This window comes from Podarcis muralis, chromosome 13 (genome assembly GCF_964188315.1).
Source record: "Podarcis muralis chromosome 13, rPodMur119.hap1.1, whole genome shotgun sequence".
Lineage (NCBI taxonomy): Eukaryota > Metazoa > Chordata > Lepidosauria > Squamata > Lacertidae > Podarcis > Podarcis muralis.
The window spans coordinates 41,333,041-41,351,875 of record NC_135667.1 but is presented as its reverse complement, the minus strand read 5'-3'; positions in this window follow the sequence as shown (position 1 = coordinate 41,351,875).

The following is an 18,835-nucleotide window of genomic DNA, read 5'->3' as shown; positions in this document are numbered from 1 at the left end:
TATTAACTTGTCTCTCCTTTAGCCAAGACTTGGAGTTTATCCTGATTGTGACATCATACTTGACATCAGAATGAAGTGCTTGCATTCAACCAAGGCTGTCTCCATGCCGACCAAAGTGGTTGTCCCATAAACCTTGGCAACTAGGTAAACATCAGCCAGATTCTCCAGCAACTTTGACGTCGGGTCTAATAACCTAATTTTGAGGAAGAGTTTTAGTATAACCTGAAAGCCTGCCTCCGGTGTTAAGCGAACCCCAAGTTCCAGTCAATCTAATTATATGTGTAAACTTGTTGTTGTTGTTGTTTAGTCGTTTAGTCATGTCTGACTCTTCGTGACCCCCTGGACCAGAGCACGCCAGGCACTCCTGTCTTCCACTGCCTCCCACAGTTTGGTCAAACTCATGCTGGTAGCTTCGAGAACACTGTCCAACCAATGTGTAAACTTACTTCTGTGTATAGAGGTTCATGTGTGAGTCCATTTTTATAAAGAGAATCAGTGTTAATATGCATCCGTTCAAAATAAATCCTTGACCCAATACCCTGATCTGACTATTTCTACACTGTGGGTTATCTCGTCTTTTGTTTTAAGGGAATTATTCCTTTATAATATGGAAGTCCATCAGTCATGAAAAAAAGTCTGTGGTTTTAATCTCAGATTAAACTGCAATTTAATGTAATCACTTCTATGGAGTATGAATGTGCATCTAAGTGGATTTCCCCCACATCCGCTCTATACCTAGTTTCTCCCTTTCTGTTGTCTCACCCACCCACCCTGTCCAAATTTAGACTGAAAGGACTTTTATTTTCTTTACATGTCAGCACCATGTGCACTGACGGCAGAGGATCAATCATCATCTTCATCATATTTAAATGTCTCCGTGCTTTACAGTGTTCTTTTTTTATATTCAAAATTATAACAAGACATATCCAAAAACATATCATCCTTGTTCCCCCCCCCCATTTTTCCTTCTTCCCCCCCACAGAACTTACCCACCCCCACCCCACCCCCCGACTTCCCTCAGTTCCAGTCTTTGGTTTCTCTAAGAATGCTGTTTTCTGCATGTTACAAAATTGTATAGATCCTCAAACTGTTTAGTTGATTATTATCAATAAAAAGTTTGTGAATGTTTATTCAAAACCTGCCAAGGAGTCCAGTTCACTTTGTTGCATCTTCAGATACTTTTAAAGGGTTCCCATTCATCCTTAAAGTCACAATTATCCTTGTCCCGTAGCTTGTATGTCAGTTTTGCCAGTTCTGCATAGCCCATCAATTTTTCTTGCCATGATTCTTTAGTTGGGGTTTCTTCAGTCTTCCATCCTTGTGCTACCAGAACTCTCGCGGCCGTTGTTGCATACATGAAGATGTTTTTCAACTTTTTTGGCAGGTCTTTCCCTACAATCCCCAACAAAAATGCTTCGGGTTTTTAAACAAATGTTAAATGGAACATTTTCTTCAATTCGTTGTATATCATTTCCCAACATTTTTAAATTACCTTACAATCCCACCACATATGATAAAATGTCCCCTCCTTTTCCTTACACTTCCAACATATATTTGAACTAGTTTTGTACATTTTCCCTAACTGCACTGGTGTTGGGTACCATCTGTACATCATCGTCATGTAATTCTCCTTCAATAGGGAACAATCTGTAAATTTTAAGTCAGTTTCCCCCAGAGCAAACACTGGGGAATTGTGCGAGAAGTCCCTCTGTGCTGAAACAAGGGCATATTTTTCTACACGCATCCCCCTGACATCAGATGTGCTGCTCTTTTCCAAAACCAGGGAGAGATAATTTAGTGATGGGGTACAAGGAAGATAATGAAACCTCTTTAAGAAAGAGTTGGTCGGTTAGCTATTTGAAAAGAATGTCAGCAGCGTAGATCTGAGTTTTCTAAGGGAGCAATGTGAACTTAAATAAGCAGAAGGATGCCTTGAAATTCTGAAGGACTCTTATTGTTTTGGCAGCATTAGGGAATTTGCTCTGCATCATTTGTAAGTATTGCTAGCAGGGGAGGTGGTGGCTGTTTTTTAAAGAGAGTTGGTTGCCCCCCCAAAAAATATTTGAGGGGGTTGGAGCCCTCAAAGTTGACTTTCAAATGGTGTGCATGCATCATGTCTCGTGATCAATTTGTTGGGGCAGGGACTGCCTGCTACCCCCAATATTTAATTCAATATTTTATCCAACTCAGTGGTGTACTGTTGGAAAATGTCAGTCACTTCTCCTACCTGGGCAGTTATCGTTCCACAAGGGCTGACATTGATGCAGAAATCCATCATCGACTGAGCTCTGCAAGTGCAGCTTTCTCCCAACTGAAGTGCAGAGTGTTTGAGGACCAAGACATTCACAGGGAAACCAAAATGCTTGTTTACAAAGCTATTGTACTACCAACCTTACTTATTGTATGCTTGTGAAACATGGACCACTTATAAAAGCCATCTCTAACTCCTCGAAAGATTCCATCAGCAGTGTCTCCGGAAATTTTTACACATCACTTGGGAAGACAGGCAAACAAATGCGAGAGTTGCTGGAAAAAGCAAAGATCAGCAGTGTCAAAACAATGACTCTTCAACATCAACTTTGTTGGACTGGTCATGTTGTTCGGATGCCTGATTATCATCTTCCAAAGGAACTACTCCATTCCGAACTTAAAAATGGAAAGCGTAATGCTGGTGGTCAACAAAAGAGGTTTAAAGACTCTCTCAAGGCAAATGTTTAAAAAATGTAGTATAAACACCAATAACTGGGAAACACTGGCTTGCAAGTGCTTCAGTTGGGGAACAGCCTTTGCCAAAGGTGTCATGGGCTTTGAAGACGCTCAAACTCAGGACAAAAGGGAGAAATGTGCTAAGAGGAAGGCACATTTGGCAAATCCACACCGTGATCAACTCCCTCCCGGAAACCTATGTCCTCACTGTGGAAAGTGTGGATCCAGAATTGGCCTCCACAATCACTTACTGTGCCAGTGACGCCGTTCTCCTCTTCTCAGGGACTGGCACATTCAGACAGCAAGCGGAACATCCCAGAAGACATGCAAGGCACTGAGTAGAATGGATTCCTTCAGCAACGGGGAAGGACTTTACAATCCAGAAAGGCCCGACTGGAAGGCCACAGATGACAGAGTTGGGCTCTTGTTCATCAGCCTGGGAACTGGCGATGAAGACCATTCTCTTGAATGTGGCCCTGTGAAGGAAGGAGGACTTGGTATTCTCCTGGAAGACGTGGGGAAGACGTGCCCCTGCCCTGACATTACTCCCAAAGAAAGCTTGGCCCACCCACTTCAAGACAAGAGCATCTCCTTTCTTCTCTCATGGCAAAAGGTTCTTCTCCTATTCTCTGTTTATGCTCAGTTTGTAGGGTGTTCTCCCGCCCCATGCAAATCTATCCTTCCTCTTTCCTGTTCTTTTTACAAGGGCAGCTTCCCCCACATTTATAACAAATATAACAAAGAAAACACACAAAAGAAAACACAACAATACTAAAAAAAGACAAAAAGACAAAAATATAAACTCTTATTACTTCTAAAACCCAATCTAGCTTTCATTGTTATCTGACTTCCTCAAACCCCCCCAACTGAATTTCATTGTATCACCTTGTAACAGTTCTCCAAAATCATCTTTCTAATAAAATTAACTCCTTCAATTCACTATCATCTTCTCTTTTCTTAATAGTCTATGTCCATAATGCTTTACAACTCATTCTTATTCTAATTCTAAGCCTTTGGTACTTTCAAGTGACTTCTAATTATCTTATATTACAATATTTAGCCAGATAATCTTTAAATTTCTTCCAATCTTCTTGGTATTCCTCTTCTTTCTGATCGTGGATTCTTCCAGTCAGGTAGGCCAGCTCCAAAAAGTCCAACATCTTCATCTGCCATTCTTCTACAGTTAGTATTTCTTGCAATTTCCACTTTTTAGCTAATAGCAGTCTTGCCTCTGTAGTGGCATACAAAAATAATCTAGCATCATTTTTGGGCAATTCCAATCCTATTATTCCAAGTAAAAAGGCTTCTGGTTTCTTAACAAATGTATTTTTCAACATTTTTTCCAACTCATTATAAATCTTTTCCCAGAAGTCTTTCACCTTGGGACACATCCACCACATAGGATAAAAGGTGCCTTCTTTTTCCAACATAAATTATCATTCGTGTGATAAATCTTTGCTAATTTTAACAGGGCTAAGTACCATCTATACATCATTTTCATAATGTTTTCTTTTAACACAGTACATGCAGTAAACTTAACCCCTTTCTAATAAATTATTATTATTATTATTATTATTATTATTATTATTATTATTATTAGTAAGGGTAGAACCCCAGCAACAACAATGCGGCCGGCATGGTGCAGGGAGGAGACAGCAACCCTCCGTCCCCTAAGATGGCATACGGTTGAGACCCAGCTGCCCAGCTGCAATGCCACCCACTGGGAAAAGGTGAGCGGACCTCTGAGCTCACAAGAACTGTCTTTTTTCAGGAACAATCAGATGACCATGAGATGCAGCAGAAGAGCATCTCTGACTGCATGGCTTTAAAAGAGGGTGAGGTGACTTAACAGAAGAGAGTCCAGTCAAAGGCTGCTAGCATTTCCTCCTACCTGAGAACCTTTCCCCACTTGGCCTACATACAGGCATCTTGGCTCCGTCCCTCTTAAGTTGTGGGTGAACATATCAGATGACACAGCGATTCTTCAAACAGCTCTTGTTTATTCACAGGCCAGAACAGAACAGAACAGAACTGAAGGGTTCAGCCAACCTGCTTATATAGAGCTCCACTACAAGGCAACAGTAACAATCTTTCTGTAACTATCCAATCACTGAATGTCACTTTCAATTCCTTATTTGCATATGTGGACCTGAGTGAAAACTATCTACAGTATCTCCCTGCTGGCCCAGGGTGAGAACTTCAATACATAACAGTCCCGGCTGGCCTAGCTCAGAAGCAGCAGCCAGTGTCTCCTCTCTCTCTGAAATAAGCTGAGATGCTGTCTTAATGAGAAGAAACTTTGGCTGCTGCTTCTGTGCCAAAGATGGCCGGGAAGGAGCCATGCCCACATGGAGAAGGGGCAGTGGGGAAGAGGGGCAAGGGATGGCAGCCAGGACCCCCAGGGATGTCCTCTGGTCCTTCATCCCAGGAGCTGGAGCCAGAGCCTCATCCCTGTAGGCAGTGGCCCTGTGGAGAAAAAAGGACATCATATTTTGTGTCCAGGGGAGCTGTTTATCAGCTCCATCTGGTACGCAGGCTAAGACCCTACCTGCCCGCAGACTGTCTCACCGGAGTGGTGCATGCTCTAGTTATCTCCCGCTTGGACTACTGCAATGCGCTCTATGTGGGGCTACCTGTGAAGGTGACCCGGAAACTACAACTTATCCAGAATGCGGCAGCTACACTGGTGACTGGGAGTGGCCGCTGAGACCATATAACACTGGTCTTGAAAGACCTACACTGGCTCCCAGGACGTTTCCGAACACAATTCAAAGTGTTGGTGCTGACCTTTAAAGCCCTAAACGGCCACTAGACCTGAAGGAGTGTCTCCACCCCCATCATTCAGCCCGGACACTGAGGACCAGTGCCAAGGGCCTTCTGGCGTTTCCCTCACTGTGAGAAGCCAAGTTACAGGGAAACCAGGCAGAGGGCCTTCTCAGTAGTGGCACCCGCCCTGTGGAACACCCTCCCACCAGATGTCAAAGAGAAAAACAACTACCAGACTTTTAGAAGACATCTGAAGGCAGGCTTGTTTAGGGAAGCTTTTAATGTTTAATAGATTATTGTATTTTAGTGTTCTGTTAGAAGCTGCCCAGAGTGGCAGATATTATTATTATCAAATGGGAATGAGCTGTGACTGACAAAAACTATGGACAGAACGTCAACTCAGACACACATTCAGCTGTCTCAGCCACACCAAACCCCCCTTTTGATTCTTTTGATTTTTTGGCCAAGAACATAAAGTCAAATGCACGCATGTTAGATGCGCCATAGTTGCAGGCCTCCTGTAATCGTCAAGGAATGATGGAAGCATGCAACTACGAACCAGGTGGAACTTCGTAAGGTGAGAGAACAAGAACACACTGCCGATCTCACAAGAGCTGCCGCCTTGCGGGAATAAGGAAGCCAAGGAGAATCAAATGCCCCACAAGAGCATCTTGGATGAGGTGGCTTTCAAAGAGGGTGAGACAATTCCATGGTCTATCCAATGCAAGTAGCCTTCATGGCTATGCTCAGCCTCCACAGTTGGAGGGAGCAATGCTTCTGAAAAGCGCTTGCTGGAAGCCACAGGTGGGGAGAGTGTTCCTATGACTCCCCAAAGGTATTTCACAAGGACCTATGCAGCCTTAGAGTAAAGAGAATACAGTGGTACCTCGGGTTACAGATGCTTCAAGTTATAGACGCTTCAGGTTACAGACTCCGCTAACCCAGAAATAGTACAGTACCTCAGGTTAAGAACTTTGCTTCAGGATGAGAACAGAAATCATGCTCCGGTGGTGCGGCGGCAGCAGGAGCATCCCCAAATGTGCTCTCACCATTTTTGGGCAAGCCTTGAATGACCCGGATAGCAGCGTCAAACTGCTTCTGGTAATCGGGTTCTTCTTCCTTCATCCCCATTGCCGCCGCCGCCAATCTTGGAAGAAAAGCAGAGGTGCTGAGGAAAACCGAGGGCTCTGGAGGGAGAAAGGTAAAGAGATTCGTTTGCTGCCGGTTCTCACAGGGACAGCACAAGGGTGATGAAACCAGCATTTGAAAATCGCCAGGTTGGCACCTGGCAATCCGCCACTTGCAACCAAGTGAAGATACTGGGGAGCCAGGATGGCGCCCGATGTCTGCACCTTTTCACAGGCTGGCACACAGCAACTTTTTTTGGCTGCGGTGCTATGACACGAGCCTGATTTTAGCTGGAGCTTTCAGCTTTGTTATCGTGTCTGTGTGTGTGTGTGTGTGTGTGTATCTATATCATCTATAGATATAGATAAATCTATAGATACCGTATTTTTCTCTCTATTACACGCAGATTTTTTCTCCTAAAAAGGAAGGGGAAATGTCTGTGTGTGTTATTGAGCGAATGTGGGGGGGTCCCTGGAGCCGATTAGGGGAGCACAGGAACAAAAATCAGCAAAAATCAAATCGTGCGTTGCGTCGGAGAGGGAAACCTGAAAAGAGGAAGTTGCTACTTTCCTGCTAAATCCCTCTCCTGCATTCTTAGCCAGCTGCTTCTCTGCACACCGCTCTCGTGCTCCTTGTCCGTTCTGTGTTTTTCCTTCCCTCCCCACTTAAAATGTAGTTACAAAGCATGGATCCACATGGATCCTCAGGATCTTTGGATTGGGCCACCCCAAATTCACCATCAGATCACATAGCAGCCTGCCCCCCAAAAATCACACACCCACTGTTGCCTGGGGCTGCAATGGTGCAAAAACGTGGTTAAAAAGCATGGATCCACATGGATCCTCAGGATCTTTGGATTGGGCCACCCCAAATTCACCATCAGATCACATAGCAGCCTGCCCCCCAAAAATCACACACCCACTGTTGCCTGGGGCTGCAATGGTGCAAAAACGTGGTTAAAAAGCATGGATCCACATGGATCCTCAGGATCTTTGGATTGGGCCACCCCAAATTCACCATCAGATCACATAGCAGCCTGCCCCCCAAAAATCACACACCCACTGTTGCCTGGGGCTGCAATGGTGCAAAAACGTGGTTAAAAAGCATGGATCCACATGGATCCTCAGAATCTTTGCATTGAGCTACCCCAAATTCACCATCAGATCACATGTCTGTGGCCACAGCATGAAGCACAAAAATGATACATTCACTGTTTCATTCAGAATTTTCCCCCTTGTTTTCCTCCTCTAAAAACGATGTGCATGTTATGGTCAGGTGCGTGTTATAGAGCGAAAAATATGGTATATAGATATATATCCTAAACATTCTGGATGAAATCCAGATACAGTGGTACCTCAGGTTACAAACGCTTCAGGTTACAGACGCTTCAGGTAACCCAGAAATAGTACCTCGGGTTAAGAACTTTACCTCAGAATGAGAACAGATTTTTTCAAAAAAATCTATTTCCTCTGGTTAAGTTGCTGAGGACTGATTTCTTGTCCTGTGATAAAAAGCCTTCTGTTTCCATCGCCAAACCTTTCAGGGGAGCATTTGCAACCGTTCGGCACCATATTTGACTGAATTCCCGTAAGTCAGATTTTTGCTGAAATTGTGACCCCAGGGCTTAGGGATTATTTAAAAAAAATCTTTTTCCACCGGTTAAGTTGTCGAGGGCTGATTTCTTGTCCTGTGATAAAAAGCCTTATGTTTCCATTTGAAACCTTTCGGCACCATTTTTGAGCGAATTACCAAAAGTCAGATTTTTGCTGCAATTGTGACCCCGGGGCGTAGGGATTTTTGCAAAAAAATCTTTTTCCACCGGTTAAGTTGTCGAGGGCTGATTTCTTGTCCTGTGATAAAAAGCCTTCTGTTTCCATCGCCAAGGCTTTCAGGGGAGCATATGCAACCGGTTGGAACCATTTTTGAGTGAATTGTCAAAAGTCAGATTTTTGCTGAAATTGTGACCCCGGAGCTTAGGGATTTTTTTAAAAAAAACTTTTTGCGCCGGTTAAGTTGTCGAGGGCTGCTTTCTTGTCCTGTGATAAAAAGCCTTCTGTTTCCATCGCCAAACCTTTCAGGGGAGCATTTGCAACCGTTCGGCACCATATTTGACTGAATTCCCAAAAGTGAGATTTTTGCTGAAATTGTGACCCCGGGACTTAGGGATTTTTTTCAAAAAAACCTTATTCCGCCGGTTAAGTTGCTGAGGGCTGATTTCTTGTCCTGTGATAAAAAGCCTTCTGTTTCGACTGGCTAACCTTTCAGGGGAGCATTTGCAAGTGTTTGGCACCATTTTTGAGTGAATTACCAAAAGCCAGATTTTTGCTGAAATTGTGACCCCGGGGCTTAGGGATTTTTTCAAAAAAATCTTTTTCTGCCGGTTCAGTTGTCGAGGGCTGATTTCTTGTCCTGTAATAAAAAGCGTTCAGTTTCGACCGCCAAAACTTTCAAGGTAGCATTTGCAACCGTTCGGCACCGTATTTGACTGAATTGTCAAAAGTCAGATTTTTGCTAAAATTTGACCCCGGTGCTTAGGGATTTTTTTTTAAAAAAAATTTCGCCGGTTAAGTTGTTGAGGGTTGATTTCTTTTCCTGTGATAAAAAGCTTCTGTTTCGACTGCCAAACCTTTCAGGGGAGCATTTGCAAGCAGTTGGAACCATTTTTGAGTGAATTGTCAAAAGTCAGATTTTTGCTGAAATTGTGACCCCGGTGCTTAGGGATTTTTTTTAAAAAAATCTTTTCCCGCCATTTAAGTTGTGAAGGGCTGATTTCTACTCCTGTGATAAAAAGCCTTCTGTTTCCATTGTCAAAGCGTTTAGGGGTGCATTTGCAATCGTTCGGCACAATATTTGAGTTAATTGACAAAAGTCAGATTTTTGCTGAAATTGTGACCCCGGGGCTTAGGGATTAAAAAAAATAATAATTTACACCGGTTAAGTTGTCGAGGGCTGATTTCATTTCCTGTGATAAAAACCCTTCGGTTTCGACCGCCAAACTTTTCAGGGGAGCATTTGCAACCGGTTCGCACCATTTTTGAGTGAAGTGTCAAATGTCAGATTTTTGCTGAAATTGTGACCCCGGGGCTTAGGGATTTTTTTCAAAAAAATCTTTTCCCGCCGTTTAAGTTGCTGAGGGCTGATTTCTTATCCTCTGATAAAAAGCCTTCTGTTTCCATCGCCGAAGCGTTTAGGGGAGCATTTGCAAGCGTTTGGCAACATATTTGACTGAATTCCCGAAACTCATATTTTTGCTGAAATTGTGAGGGATTTTTTCAATTGTGAGGGATTTTTTCAAAAAAAAAAAAATTTTTCGCCGGTAAAATTGTTGAGGGCTGATTTCTTTTACTGTGATAAAAAGTCTTCTGTTTTGACTGCCAAACCTTTCAGGGGAGCATTTGCAAGTGTTTGGCACCATTTTTGAGTGAATTGTAAAAGTCAGATTTTTGCTGAAATTGTGATCCCGGGGCTTAGGAATTTTTTCAAAAAAGTCTTTTTCCTCCGGTAAAATTATTGAGGGCTGATTTCTTGTCCTGTAATAAAAAGCCTTCATTTTCGACCGCCAAACTTTTCAGGGGAGCATTTGCAACTGTTCGGCACCGTATTTGACTGAATTCCCGAAACTCATATTTTTGCTAAAATTAAGGATTATTCAAAAAAAAATTTAAAAAAAATTCGCCGGTTAGGTTGCTTAGGGCTGATTTCTTTTCCTATGATAAAAAGCCTTCTATTTCAACTGCCAAACCTTTGAGGGGAGCATTTGCAAGCAGTTGGAACCATTTTTGAGTGAATTGCAAAAGTCAGATTTTTGCTGAAATTGTGTCCCCAGGGTTTAGGGATTTTTTCAAAAAAAATATTTTTCCACCGGTTAAGTTGCTGAGGGCTGATTTCTTCTCCTGTGATAAAAGGTCTTCTGTTTCCACCGCCAAAGCGTTTAGGAGAGCATTTGCGACCGTTCGGCACCATATTTGAGCGAATTGCCGAGTCAGATTTGTGCTGAAATTGCGACCCCGGAGCTTGGGGATTTATTTATTTTTAAAAAAATTCGCCGGTTAAGTTGCTGAGGGCTGATTTCTTTTCCTATGATAAAAAGCCTTCTATTTCAACTGCCAAACCTTTGAGGGGAGCATTTGCAAGCAGTTGGAACCATTTTTGAGTGAATTGCAAAAGTCAAATTTTACTGAAATTGTGTCCCCGGGGTTTAGGGATTTTTTCAAAAAAAATATTTTTCCACCGGTTAAGTTGCTGAGGGCTGATTTCTTCTCCTGTGATAAAAGGTCTTCTGTTTCCACCGCCATAGCGTTTAGGAGAGCATTTGCGACCGTTCGGCACCATTTTTGAGCGAATTGCTGAGTCAGATTTTTGCTGAAATTGCGACCCCGGAGCTTGGGGATTTTTTTTTTTTTAAAAAAAAATTCGCCGGTTAAGTTGCTGAGGGCTGATTTTTTCTCCTGTGATAAAAAGCCTTCTCTTTCGACTGCCAAACCTTTCAGGGTAGCATTTGCAAGCAGTTGAAACCATTTTTGAGTGAATTGCCAAAAGTCAGGTTTTTGCTGAAATTGTGATCCCGGGGCTTAGGGATTTTTTCAAAAAAGTCTTTTTCCGCCGGTAAAATTGTTGAGGGCTGATTTCTTGTCCTGTAATAAAAAGCCTGCAGTTTCGACCTCCAAACCCTTCAGGATAGCATTTGCAAGCAGTTGGAACCATTTTTGAGTGAATTGTCAAACGTCAGATTTTTGCTGAAATTGTGACTCCGGGGCTTAGGGATTTTTTCAAAAAAATATTTTTCGCCGGTGAAGTTGTTGAGGGCTGAAGTTGTTGAGGGCTGAAATTGTGACCCCGGGGATTTTTTCACAAAAATATTTTTCCGCCGGTTAAGTTGTCAAGGGCTGATGTCTTTTCCTGTGATAAAAAGCCTTCAGTTTCGACCTCCAAACCTTTCAGGGGAGCATTTGCATGTGTTTGGCACCACGTTTGAGTGAATAGCCAAAAGTCAGATTTTTGCTGAAATTGTGACCCCGGGGCTTAGGTATTTTTTCAAAAAAACCTTTTTCCATCGGTTAAGTTGTCAATGGCTGATGTCTTCTCCTGTGATAAAAAGCCTTCTGTTTCCATCGGCAAAGTGTTTAGGGGAACATTTGCGTCCGTTTGGCACCATATTTGACTGAATTCCCGAAACTCATATTTTTGCTGAAATTGTGACCCTGGGGCAGTTGGAACCATTTTTGAGTGAGTAGCCAAAAGTCGGATTTTTGAGTGAATTGCTTAGGGATTTTTTTTTAAAAAAAAAAATATTCGCCAGTTAAGTTGCTGAGGGCTGATTTCTTTTCTTGTGATAAAAAGCCTTCTGTTTTGACTGCCAAACCTTTCAGGGGAGCATTTGCAAGTGTTTGGCACCACATTTGAGTGAGTAGCCAAAAGTCGGATTTTTGCTGAAATTGTGACCCTGGGGCTTAGGGATTATTTCAAAGAAATCTTTTTCCGCCGGTAAAATTGTTGCGGTCTGATTTCTTGTCCTGTAATAAAAAGCCTTCCATTTCGACCGCCAAACCTTTCATGGGAGCATTTGCAACCGTTCGGAACTGTATTTGACAGAATTGTCAAAAGTCAGATTTTTGCTGAAATTGTGACCCCGGTGCTTAGGGATTTTTTCAAAAAAATATTTTTCCGCCGGTTAAGTTGTCGAGGGCTGATGTTTTTTCCTGTGATAAAAAGCCTTCAGTTTCGACCTCCAAACCTTTCAGGGGAGCATTTGCGACCGTTCGGCACCATATTTGACTGAATTCCCGAAACTCATATTTTTGCTGAAATTGTGACCCTGGGGCTTAGGGATTTTTTCCAAAAAATAATTTTCGCCGGTTAAGTTGTTTAGGCCTGATTTCTTTTCCTGTGATAAAAAGCCTGTTTGACTGCCAAACCTTTGAGGGGAGCATTTGCAAGCAGTTGGAACCATTTTTGAGTGAATTGCAAAAGTCAGATTTTCGCATTCCAATGTCCCTGGTACCCTGAGGCGGGCTCCTTGGGGGTAGAGGCTTGGCAAAAGATTGGAAAAACTCTTTTTGCAGAACCCAGGGCTCCTATTCATTGTCTGCTTACTTGGCAGAAATGTGCTGATGCCGTGGCAAAGTTAGGGCCCCTGGCCTATCAGGCGTCTCCCACGGCTCCTGCACTTCTAACTATTGCTGACAATCCCCCTCCTCCTTATCCCAAACTGCTGCCTTCACAACCTGTGCCTCAGCCCACATCCACCCCCAACACCCCCCTTCCCTCCCTCCTGTGTCTCCTTTGCCTGCGTCTGCTTCTTCAGAAGCTGTGTCTCAGCCCACATCCACTTCCCCCCTCTTTCTTCCCTCCCTCCTTCCACCCCTCCCTTGCCTGCCTCAGCTCCTGCATGTTTTACAGGAGCTGTCCGTGCTGCACTTTCTCAAGCTAGGCAGAAAGGTCTCCTTTCCTTAGAGGAAGAATCTGCGTGGGCTGGTGAAATGCCATCAGCTTTCCCTATCTCCTGCACAACCCCATCAGCTTTCCCTATTTCCTACACTAACCCAGGCACTGCGCAACAACAGGTGTTGTACGAAACCCTTTCTTATTCTGTAATGAGGGAATTGAGAAGAGCCATTGCTGATTCCGGTTTAAAATCCTCCTATGTGATAGGCATGTTGGAAGGAATAGCAAATGGTTATACAATGCTACCTCAAGACTGGAAGGACCTGATGCGCATGCTCCTGTCCCCGGCACAGTATGTGGTTTTTGACAGTGAATTTAAACATAATGCCTCAGCCCTGTCTGACCCACAGCATACAGCCAATGAACTTTATGGTGCTGGTCCGTTTGACAATATAACAGCCCAGGCGACGCTGACACCTGCACATTTTAGTCGCACCGCGACCTGTGTACAGCGCGCCTTTCGGAAAGTCCCTGTCTCAGGGCAACCACTGAGCTCCTTTGTCAATATTAAGCAACAGCATTCAGAGCCTTACCATCAATTTATAGATAGATTAAAAGAAGCAGTTACTCGGCAGATTGATAACACCACAGCTCAGAATGAGTTGATGAAAAAATTGGCTTTTGAGAATGCTAATACAGATTGCAAAAAGGCTTTACAGTCCGTCATCCAACACGTTAAATATGACCTGGCGGATATGATAAAAGCATGTGCGGATGTTGGAAGCCAGAGTCATGCAATGTCCTTGCTTGCTGGCACGATCCAAGCTTCCAATAGGCCTACAGGTAATTGCTTTAATTGAAAGTGCCCTGGCCATTTTGCTAAGCAATGCAGAGCCCCCGGTAGGGGCGCAAACAAGGACACTGCTACCAACAGAGCCAGACCTTCCAAAAAATGCCCAAAATGCGAAAAAGGCTATCATTGGGCAAATCAGTGCCGGAGTTCGGGAAACTCCATGGTGGCCCCACTCTCGGGCCACGAGAAATAGAGAGTCCTTTGCCGCCAGTTACCACCATTGAAAATTTCCCTAAGGAAACACCCTCTGATTTTACCATTGATTTAATCAATCAGGAAACCAAAGACACTGTTTTACCTGGTGAAATTGTGCTCATGCCTTCCCAATTGGCAGGCCCACTACCTCCTAAAGTCGCAGGTTTAATTTTACCCAAATTTTCTGCGGCAAAAGAAGGAATCCAGGTTATTCCTGGTGTTCTGGATCCTGACTATGTGGGCACAATAATGGTTCAGTTTTGGAGCCATATGCCCATGCAGTTTAAAAAGGGTGAGTCTTGGGCGCATTTGGTGGTGCTCCTTTCTCATCCTACTGCTTCCATTATGGATATTAATTTGCACGAGCTTTCTTTTTTCCCTCCACAGCTTTTAACTGTAGTCCAGAGGATTGGTGAGAAGAAACGTCTTCGTAAGTATAGAATCAATGGTATTGTGTTGGAAGGCTTGATTGACACGGGCGCAGACATTTCTGTAATTTCCAGTGATTGCTGGGACCCCACGTGGCCCCTTGAGTCTGCTCCTGCAGTTTGGGGTGTGGGCGGCCCCCAAACCTCTTCCAAAAGCGTACAGTGGCTGCCTGTTTCTCTGCCTGATAGCTCTGAAACCATTGCATACATCCAGCCCTGTGTGCTGAAAATCCACCTCAATCTGTGGGGACGAGATTTATTGCAACAATTACAAGCTACCATTCAATTTAATGAGTAAGCTTGCACTTCCCCTCAACTGGAAATCTTCTGGTCGTGTCCTGGCTATACGTTTAATTACATTCCAGCATACATCAGCCATGGCACACCTTGCTGTTTAAGCCGTTTGTCCATCATTTTACCCAAGAAGCATCATTTATCCTGCTCTCGATATCGCCGCTCTGAAAAATTGACTAATGATTGTGATGCTTTTGTTTCTCTTCTCAGTAGGTCTGAATATATCCTTTTAGCTGTTTCTCTCTTTGGAGTCCCTGGATTGGCTGTACGGAATCGTATGAACATTAATTCTTTAGCTTATTCTGCAGAAAAAGCCCTGAATTTTACTTCACAAGTTCTTCACCTTTTGAATAAAGAACAGAGTGGACTATATAATGGACTTTTACAAAATCGTGCTATCGATTATTTGTTCATGTTTCATCACTACGGCTGTGAACAAGTGGACAACATGTGTTGTTTTAATATTACAGATAATTCTAAAGCCATTCAAAGCCAAATCTCTCATTTACAAAATCTTACACATCACATTAAACAGGACATTGGTTTTTCTGGCCTCTGGGGTTCTTTCACCCAGTGGCTTACTGCTTGGCTACCTAATCTTACTTGGCTTCGTAATCTCTTTCAATATGCCCTTGTCATTATATGCATCTTAATTTTGTTATGTTGCTTCCTCCAATGCGTTCCTGGCCTCATAAGTCTTTTCTCCCGGCTTCTCTCTCCCCCTCAACCACCTAATAAACTCCTTGCTGCCTACTTTGCGAAATGGCAACACCAACAGTAAACCTAAGGTGAGATGTGGACGGGCTTATTTTGGGCATGTGTTGGCAAACCACGTATCCCGAAATATTTTTGTCCCATCGACCCTGGCGAACTTATTTTGGGCATTTGCTGGCACACCACTAATCCTGAAATATTTTTGCCTTATTTACCCAGAACGCCTCGCAAACAAGAAAAGAAAGGGGGAGATAAAGGGAAGTCCTCTTTCTGCATATAACTGTTAGTTCTCCTTCTGCACAAAACTGCTGCATTATGGGGAAGCCTTGCTCCTCTTTTTCTTGCATTCTGGAAAGTCTCGCTTACAATCTGCTTCTGCACAAACTGTACAAAACTGTTCCAAACACCAGGACATTCTTTTCCTTGTTCAGTCATCCTAAGCTCATGGAAAACAACATGACCTGCTCTTCATGCCTAGCTGACCACATCTACAGAACTTGATTGTTATATTGTTTCATGTTATGATCCATCATTAGTAATTGTTTGTGCCATATTAATCTCTAGTTACAATTTAATTAGGAGGCTTCATGCCTGTCTAGTTCTAGCTTCGATTCCCAGCCTTTAATCCATCGATAATAAATGATCACACGTAATCCCCACCTCTCACATGTAATTCCCGCCTTATGCTTATGTATCAACCAATCAGCCACAAGCACACCTGTGGCAATGTTTGTAATATTCAATAAAAGAGGCTCCCAGGGTCCGCCCTGGCCAGACGCCTCATGTTACACCTGCCTCTCTCGTCTCCTGTGATTTTTCATTCCTACAAGGGGAGCATTTGCAAACAGTTGGAACCATTGTTGACTGAATGCCCGAAACTCATATTATTGCTGAAATTGCAACCCCGGGGCTTAGGGATTTTATTTAAAAAAAAAAAAAAAAAAACTCGCCGGTTATGTTGCTGAGGGCTGATTTCTTTTCCTGTGATAAAAAGCCTTCTGTTTCGACTGCCAAACCTTTCAGGGGAGCATTTGCAAGTGTTTGGCACCATTTTTGAGTGAATTGCCAAAAGTCAGTTTTTTGCTGAAATTGTGACCCCGGGGCTTAGGGATTTTTTTTAAAAAAAAAACCTTTCACCGGTGTCAGGGGCTCAGGAGCAGAGGCACAGGGGAGAGAGGAAATGAAGAGCGAAGGGGAGGAATCTGAGGGCAGCGGAGGGCAGAATGACAGTGACCCGAGAGATTCCATGAGCCTCTCCAGTGAATCAGAAGATTCCCAGAAGGGGGCGCCGATGGCCAGGGCAAGGGGGGTCCCAGGGGGGACACACCAGAAGCAGGGGGCCAGCGGAGACTCCCAGAGCAGTAGCTGGAAATCAGGACCAGCTTCCCCACCGGAGCGTAGTGGGGGGGAAGAGTCCCATAGGTCAGGGCCAGCGTCTCCTCCGGCAAGCAGGGAGGAGGAGTCAGGCCCAGCTAGCGTTCCCGAAGAGGGGAGCAGTGACAGGAGCAGTATAACGGTCAGAAGGAAGGTGGCAGGCTGGGCGCGCGCGCCAAGTTCAAATGTACAGGCGAGCGGGACAGCAGGAAGCCCGGATTGGGAACCAGGTCCTAAAGCTCGCCGGAGGGAGGGGGAAGACTCAGGGGAGTCAGCGTCAGAAGAGTCTAGAAAGGGGAAAGCCCCGACGGACAGTCGGACCCAGAGGAAAAGGGAGCAGAGAAAGAGGTGGAGCAAGGCTAGGGTCTTAAACTGGTGTCTGGGGGGAGGAGACTCAGACGGAGCTTCAGCAGTCTAGCATTTAAGACGTAGAGCTGCGCGCCGTGGCTGTAAATGAGAAACTGGACTTCAATAAAGACTATTTAATATAGCAACGGACTGGCGTTGGTCCTCTGTGAGCTGGGACCTTGGGCGGCTTTGACAACCGGTTAAGTTGGTGAGGGCTGATTTCTTTTCCTGTGATAAAAAGCCTTCTGTTTCAACTGCCAAACCTTTCAGGGGAGCCTTTGCAAGCAGTTGGAACCATTTTTGAGTGAATTGTCAAAAGTCAGATTTTTGCTGAAATTGTGACCCCGGGGCATAGGGATTTTTTCAAAAAAAATCTTTTTCCACCGGTTAAGTTGTCAAGGGCTGATTTCTTCTCCTGTGATAAAGAGCCTTCTGTTTCGACTGCCAAACCTTTCAGGGGAACATTTTCGACCGTTCGGCACCATATTTGACTGAATTCCCGAAACTCATATTTTTGCTGAAATTGTGACCCCGGGGCTTAGGGTTTTTTTTTTAAAAAAAAAATTCACCGGTTAAGTCGCTGAGGACTGATTTCTTTTCCTGTGAGAAAAAGCCTTCTGTTTCGACTGGCAAGCCTTTCAGGGGAGCATTTGCAAGCGTTTGGCACCATATTTGAGTGAATTGCCAAAAGTCAGATTTTTGCTGAAATTGTGACCCCGGGGCTTAGGCATTTTTCTTAAAAAAAAATAAATAGCCGGTTAAGTTGCTGTGTGCTGATTTCTTTTCCTGTTATAAAAAGCCTTCTGTTTCGACTGCCAAACCTTTAAGGGGAGCATTTGCGACCGTTCGGCACCATATTTGACTGAATTCCCAAAACTCATATTTTTGATGAAATTGTGACCCCGGGGCTTAGGGATTTTTTCAAAAAAAAAAAAAAAAAATTCGCTGGTTAAGTTTCTTAGGGCTGATTTCTTCTCCTGTGATAAAAAGCCTTCTGTTTCGACTGACAAACCTTTCAGGTTGGAACCAATTTTGAGTGAATTTTCAAAAGTCAGATTTTTGCTGAAATTGTGACCCCGGGGCTTAGGGATTTTTTCAAAAAAATATTTTTCTGCCTCTTAAGTTCTCGAGGGCTGATTTCTTTTCCTGTGATAAAAAGCCTTCTGTTTCGACCGCCAAACCTTTCAGGGAAGCATTTGCAACCGTTTGGCACCATTTTTGAGTGAATTGCCGAAAGTCAGATTTTTTATGAAATTGTGACCCCGGGGTTTAGGGATTTTTTCAAAAAAATCTTTTTCTGCCTCTTAAGTTGTCGAGGGCTGATTTCTTGTCCTCTCATAAAAAGCCATCTGTTTCGACCGCCAAAGCTTTCAGGGCAACCGTTTGGCACCATTTTTGAGTGAATTGCCGAAAGTCAGATTTTTTATGAAATTGTGACCCCGGGGCTTAGGGATTTTTTCAAAAAATCTTTTTCTGCCGGTTAAGTTGTCGAGGGCTGATTTCTTTTCCTGTGATAAAAAGCCTTCAGCTTCGACCGCCAAATCTTTCAGGGGAGCATTTGCAACCGTTCGGCACCGTATTTGACTGAATTGTCAGAAGTCAGATTTTTGCTGAAATTGTGACCCCGGGGCTTAGGATTTTTTCA